Genomic DNA, 7313 nt, shown 5'->3' with positions numbered 1-7313 from the left:
CACACACACACACACCAAACCCACACAGACACACCCACCCACACACACACACTGAAGGATTATTTGAATTATTTGAAGTATTAAAGTACCGTGTTATGGCAGGAAAGTTAAATCTAGTATATTCATTTTAAAGTCACCTTATATATATTCATGTGTGTTAAATTTGAAGGGACAAAGTATATTTTCCCTCCCCAATATATTGAGGTGAAGTCTTTGTGTTTAGAAAGGGATGTGAGCAGGGGACATCCTTATTTGGGGATAGCTCCAAAACTCTGGAATGTTTCCCTCATAAAAGAAGAGGGTGCGTTACACATGCTTAGGGCAAATGTGTGTGTTTTCATTGCAGTAAATATATGTGCTGCGTGATTACTGTTCAACTATACCTCTGTTTTTATTCTTTCATGTGTGGGTACTAAATGGCTACAAACATTGTGGAGAAATTAGCTTAAACATGTTTTATTACTCTATATGAAATGGAAGCAGCTTTTATGACAGGGACGAGAGAGCTGGGGGAGGGGACATTCTTCTTAAGATTTTTAGCATGTCAATTATCAGGGAAATCTACTTGTTTTAAATAGATGTGTGTGGTTAATTACTTTGTATTAATAATAACAGTATGTGTAAAGGAAGCTGGAAATATGCAATGTGAAACCTTTTATTTGAAGTAGAGATGTGAACAATAGCTCAAATGGCTGGAAAGACAACAGGACAGATGAGTGTGTTCTCTATATTGGGCCTGTGTGAAGTCTGACTATTTGAAAAGCATCTCTAATACTGCTTAAGAGCATAGGTAATGTGTTCCTCGTTATTATTGATATGTAAGTAATTTACATGTATTACATATATTTAGCCAACTATAGCAACTATATCTTAAAACATACTTTTAACTTGTGTGTGGTAACCTGAGGGGGGAAGATGGACCCAGGGACAAAGGGCCATAAAGGGGATGTGTGTGTGCTGGCTGCAAGATGTGAAATAAGATAAGGAAACTTGTTGTTTAGAGCAGGTTCGTACCAGACACCAAAAGGTATCTGGTTTTCGTCAAACTGAAAGAGACTTTTTGTTTCCTGGTTTCTTCTGCTGTGTCGCACTGATTGGGTACGACAGGCCATGTGTTGGTCTCTCCACTGGCGGCACATATCAGACCCGGGGCCGGGGGGGCCCTTTAAACCCAATAAAGCTTGACAAAAATATCGGGAGTCCGGGGTGGTAATCTGACGCTCGTGCGTAAAAAGTCGCTCAGTCAGTAAGAAAAGACACCTATAGTGATTGGCCTCTAGCCGACATGTAATAACAGACAAACGAATAGCATGCAGGGTTAAATAGAAAAAAGAAATTGAACTCACCCTGCCTGTAACAAAGCAACGCCACGTGGTAGGATACCAATGTTTATCAATTTAGGCTTGTTTTAACTTAAATTTAGGCAGTCTTTCTCAGGAGTCCAACTTACCAGACAGACACACACTCCTATTGTTCACTATGTAATCTATTGAAGATTTTGAATAAACAGGTACTTCTTTACCTTTCTGTATGGGCCCGAGTGTATGTCTGCCAGCATTGTTCAAGCTCCTTTGAAAACTGCAACTGCTCTCCCGGTGGTTCGAGATCACGTCAGGGTCACCAATTGTTAAATATGTTCTTTATTCTCGCGTCCAGGAGAGAAGCTTTAAAATGAGACTAAATGGAGTCTCTGAAAAGATTCAAATGGGATACTTTAATGAAAAAAGGCGCGGTAGTGTTACAGACAGAATATTGTTCCGGCAGAAAACAGCTGTGATCTGGCTCTCCTGAGCAAGAAGAGAAGGCCCATCCCCCGTTCGGTGCCGTTATATATCCTCTGCTGGCTCCTCCCCGCCAGCCGGCTCGCCTCGCCTCTAATGTCCGTTGTTGCATTTAAACAGAGGATTGGTACTTTTCACCTTCAACATATGCTTAACACGCCTTTTCTCCTCATATTCTCTTTCATCACTTTTCATGTAACACATTCTAAACGCTGTAATCAATACTCTAAAACATACAGAAAATACTTCACGGCTGGTTTGGTTTCCGGATGTTGTCACATGCTACTCTCGTCTGTAAACAATAATGTATTCAAATAAACTGTACTTTCATTTAATATTCAGCATGGTAGTATCTCGGTATCTATAGTTGTAGTGTTAAATCCGTAGGTTTCGGTTTGCACCACTCCATGTCATTTCGCTACTCAATTCACCTCTTTAGGAAATCGTATATTAGCCACATGCTAAATGCTAACCGTAGATGAAGGATTTTCAGAATAAAAGCTTAACTGCTTGTGCACAAGAATTTCTGGTTTTTCAGTATAAAAGAGCGTTTAAACTGACGGTATGTTTAAGCTACATTATACCATCAAAACATTGATTTTAATTTCTAACAGTGGGACATAAGCGTTTTAATGTGATAGTTCTGCTCTCTGGCGTCATTAACTCACTGAGCAATGCCCATCGTTTGATACTGTGACCAAAAAAGTTGTAGAGCGTCTCTACAGTGTCATAGAACTGCTTCACTCCAGGGACATTTTTAACAGAGTCGTTGAGTGCTAGGTTGAGATTATGAGCAGCGCAATGAACATAGTGGGCAAGGGGCTCCTTCTCGGCTATTCTTGCTTGCACGCCTGAATACACACCACTCATATTAGCCGCCCCATCATAGCCCTGTCCGCGACATTTAGACAGATCTAATCCGTTTTTCTCTATAGAACCAAGGATTTTGTTTTCAAGCTCTGAAGCTGATGAACCTTCATTCACTTCAAAACCCAAAAATACTTAATTGATCTGTATATCTGTTGCAATATCCATGTCGTTCTTAACAACAGTTATGTAGCGGTAAACCTGACTCAACTGGTTTATCTTTGACACATCTTGCGTTGTGTCCATGATGACGGAATAAAATGGGGCTTCGTTTATTTCATCAATGATGTTAGCTTTCACACGTTGAGATAATATGTAAATAATCTCATCTTGAATCTGGTGACTGAGGTATTTCACTGACCCTTCTGGTCGGTTGATTAGCTCTTTCAAAACAGGGTCGTAGCGAGCCAATAATTCTATTATTGACAAAAAGTTGCCAGCTTTTCCCTGACCTAGAACCTCTCGATGGCCCCTGAATGCCAAGTTGCTTGAAGCTAGAGTGAGAGTTACATTAACAATGCGCTCCACGACCTGTCTCCAAAATTGGGCGGCATTACGCACATTCCTCTCCATGTCAGCGTCTATTGTGCCGTTGGTTTTCCACTGCTCATATACTACGCATGCACCAAGGTGTATTTGAGTGGATTCATGCCTCTCAATTTTAGTAGAAAGATGTTTCCAGTCTTTTATTCCGTTTACCCATGCATTGTTGTAGAACGGTGCCTTTCGGTTGGCAAAAAGCCAGCGAGGCTCACAGTAGCAGCAGTCCAATTTTGGGGAATAGCACATCCAGCTACGTGGAAATTTCATCCCAACTTTAGTGGTGGAGGTGTAATAGCTTTCTGAAAAGCAACAGTTATCCTTGTCTTTGGGAAATGGACCTTTGGGTTTGCATGGGCCCATTTTAAGTAGGGGTGCACCGAATGGGTAATTCTTGGCCGAAACCGATACCGAAAATAGGAAACGGTTGGCCGAAAACCGAATGCCGAAAGGCCGAAAATGATTAATAGAAATATATATATATATATATATATATATATAAAATGTATACATTTTTTACCAATGTTGTTCAGCTACCTGATTATGGAAAAATAAATGATTATGGCAAAACTTAACTTAAATAATAATCACTATTATGGGTCCATAAAACATTTATTCAGCACTTTTGAATGCATACAGTACATTAATTCCAAGTCAAGTGCATTTTCTTTTCTCTGTAGGATAACTACAACAAAGTGCATTCAGAACAAAGCCAAGGTGCTTTAAAACTACATAAACATCTAGGCCAGTAGGCCTACAACAAAATAGTGTAAATAAAGACTGTAACAGCCAGGCCTTCAACAACAACAAATGCACCTATAAGTGCATGCATACAAATGTGCAAACTGGATAAATCCACATGAATGTAACTATTTACAAATGAAATTACAATTGAATTTCAAGAATCTGTAAATAAGTAGTAAACATTGTATAGATACATAAAGTGAAAACTGGATACAAAATCCACAATCAATTACAAATTAAATTACAATTTCAAGAATCTGCAAATAAGGTGGTCTGTCCTCATGAGCAATGTAAACAACATTGTATTATTTAGATACCGAAAGTACAATATATTGAACACTGTGCTGCTGTCATTTCCCCCTAATGATCACCTGAGATGGTGAATTATAACTCACAATGAAAATTGTTCAGGAAAGTGGGTATAGAGTAGGCATGTAGAACTAGATAAGCTTATGATAAGCCAGCCTTGTTTACTTATTAAGGAAAAGTGGGAGGTTCTTTTTAATGAACATTAGCTTCTCTGCTTTATCAGCCATAAATCTGCTCCTCTTCTCATCAAGCACATGAGAGGCAGCGCTGAACAGTCTCTCGCTGTCAGTGCTTGTGATTTGATCTTACTCCGCATATTTGTCCGGGTGTTTTGATTTCAAGTGGTGGAGTAATCCCGAAGTGGTATTAGTCTTTGCAGTTACACCCCCTCGAGAAATGTCAGCTGAACACGTTTTACAAATCGCAATCCGCGCCTCTTTCTCTGATATTTTTAAATATCTCCAAGCGGCAGACATGTTGGCTGTGAGCCAGCCGCGAGCATGGTCGCGCGCCGTGCTTGTCGCCGCGTTTTGATTACGTCATCACAACAACACGTTAGTTTACCAACGTAACCCTGTTCTCTGACATTCGGTGATATTTTTTCGGTGCTAGAAAGCCGAAAGGGCCTTTTTAACCATTTTCTGCCGATAATTTTCGGCGGCCGAATATTCGGTGCATCCCTAATTTTAAGGATATATCTTTTGATATTGGCGTCCTCAATGTTTTCAAAATAGTTTGCCCGATCAGTCGGAAAACGCTCCAGAGGATAATTGCAGGACACATCATGATCCGTGGTCTGAGTTTCACCCGTAGGAGTAGCGTGAGGAGGAGACCTGTTGCTGCTTTCATTCCCAGTGTTCCGGATTAACTGGTTTCCCGATCAACTTGTTTCCCGATCAACTCGTTTCAGTGGGGTGCGTGGCTTTCGACTGAAATACACATTTCGATCGCTTTCTTCTGTCGTTTACATACATCTTTTGGTATATTTGGCTTCTTAGGAACACGGTGATGCACATCCAGTACCAGTGTGTGAGGTTGTGATTAGGCTACGATGGCGATATCCGGACGCGGACAGCGAGGACTACAACAAGACAAACGAGTTGCTCGAATAAATCATTTAAACCAGCTATTGTTGCCAGACTTATTACGGAATATCGTTGTTAATGTCCAAGTCCATCTGTGTATACCTTCAGACAGCCTCCAAGTGAAGCACACGGTGTTTACTCACAGTTTGAAAGCAGCGTGGAGAAGTCTTCATCTGTGTTAAACTGTGATCCTCCCAGGGAACTGAGACCCGCCCACGTTAAAATGTGACCCGCCCAGGTTAAATTGTGTTACGATTTCTGTGGCTATCTACCAGCGATCATGTTTAATATGAAAGACTACCCGCACATGTATCCCTTATAAAAACGGTATTGTGCAGCACTCATCCAGATAACATGTGACTGTTACCTGGTTTTGCAAAGATAGCATCAGCAATGTCATTGGGGATATTTAGACTTTAAAATGCTGCTTGGTCATGAGAGTTGGTGTCGGCAAACAATATTACGAATCCTCTATTCAAACATAATATGCAATGTGCATCGACATGAAAATAAGAAAAAAGTTCATGCTGGACTCAAACCCGAGTCCCAACAGTAAAAATCAATCATGCCCTGCGCGTTATGAGTGCGCCACGAATCATCACGTCCTAACAAATCACCACAGCTCAATTTCCTACATTAACATTGTCAACAAGTTCTAGAAAAATGCAACCCGACCATCATTTATAATGTGAGCGAATGTATGTACACTTTAAGCCATATAATATACATATTATAGTAGGCATTTGATTTGCTTAGAAATAGTATACTGACTGAGGTCTGTATCAAGCCTCATTAAGACCCACAGAGATCAGATATCCTAGTTTATCAGCCTGCGAGCCCACATTATGTTGTGATAAGTGTTAATTTTACATATAAATGTGTTCTAGTGCAAACATTAACTTCCAATATGCAAATCAGGCCATGTGTTTCGTGATATTTGCCATGCAACATTTTGCTGTACAATATAATATTTTGGCTCTATCTATCTCTCTATCTCTCTATATCTGTATCTCGCTATCTATCTATCTGTCTCTATCTCTCTATATTTGTATCTCTGTATCTCTCTGTCTCTCGCTATCTCCTCACTAACCTCATAACATGGCGAAATGTTAATCCAATTTATATAGACGTGACCCATGCGCAAATTAATTAATTAATTAAGTCTGTAGGCCTACACCTGTTGTTCAATTGTATGTTTCACTAACAGACCGTATGAAAGTATAGACAAGTTTACGCGCCAAAACACGGGTAGCGCCATGACACTACACAAATGCACTTCATTTCCGCCGGAAGTCTTTTGCACAGCGTCTGTCGGTGTAAACCGATGTAAACAGTCAGACGGGCACTGGTGTAAACACAGCGATTTCGATGCTAACAGTGATGCTAGCTTGGGAACACGATTCTACTTCTTTGACTGGAGATGGCGTTACTCTCCCCCACCCGAATTCAGTGCAAAACTGGGAGGATAACATGACGACGTGGCCCAGCATAAAACCAAAATAAACTGCCTTATTTAGGTCATGCCCACAGGAGCCAACAGTTGTCTGTTGTTTACATAATGCACAATTTACATGATCTCTTTATGCTGTGCAATATATCATATGTGCCTGTACTGTTTGAGTGAAAATAAAGTTTGATGTAATTTAAATTCATTATTGCACTGTTATTGCATTATTGCATTTCATATGTTCCTTAGAGTGCTACAATTTCTTTTAACACAGTTCATCATTCATATTAAGCTCATACTGTACATAAATAACACTGAATTAATTAATTGTTGAGAGGAAACTAAAGAAATGGCTTCAACAAGAAAGATCACATGTTTAATCCTAACAGGTATTACAAATTAAAATATAAAAGCAGCCCACACAATTACATCACTATGAAAATATTCATATATAATATTAAAAAATACAATGCATGCAGTATTTGTTGTGTTTATCTGTATTTAATGAACAACATGGCTGGGTGCTGGGTGCTGGTTTGT

The sequence above is a fragment of the Notothenia rossii genome, assembly GCF_949606895.1.
Source record: "Notothenia rossii genome assembly, chromosome: 4".
Classification (NCBI taxonomy): Eukaryota; Metazoa; Chordata; class Actinopteri; order Perciformes; family Nototheniidae; genus Notothenia; species Notothenia rossii.
This window is presented reverse-complemented; position numbering follows the sequence as displayed.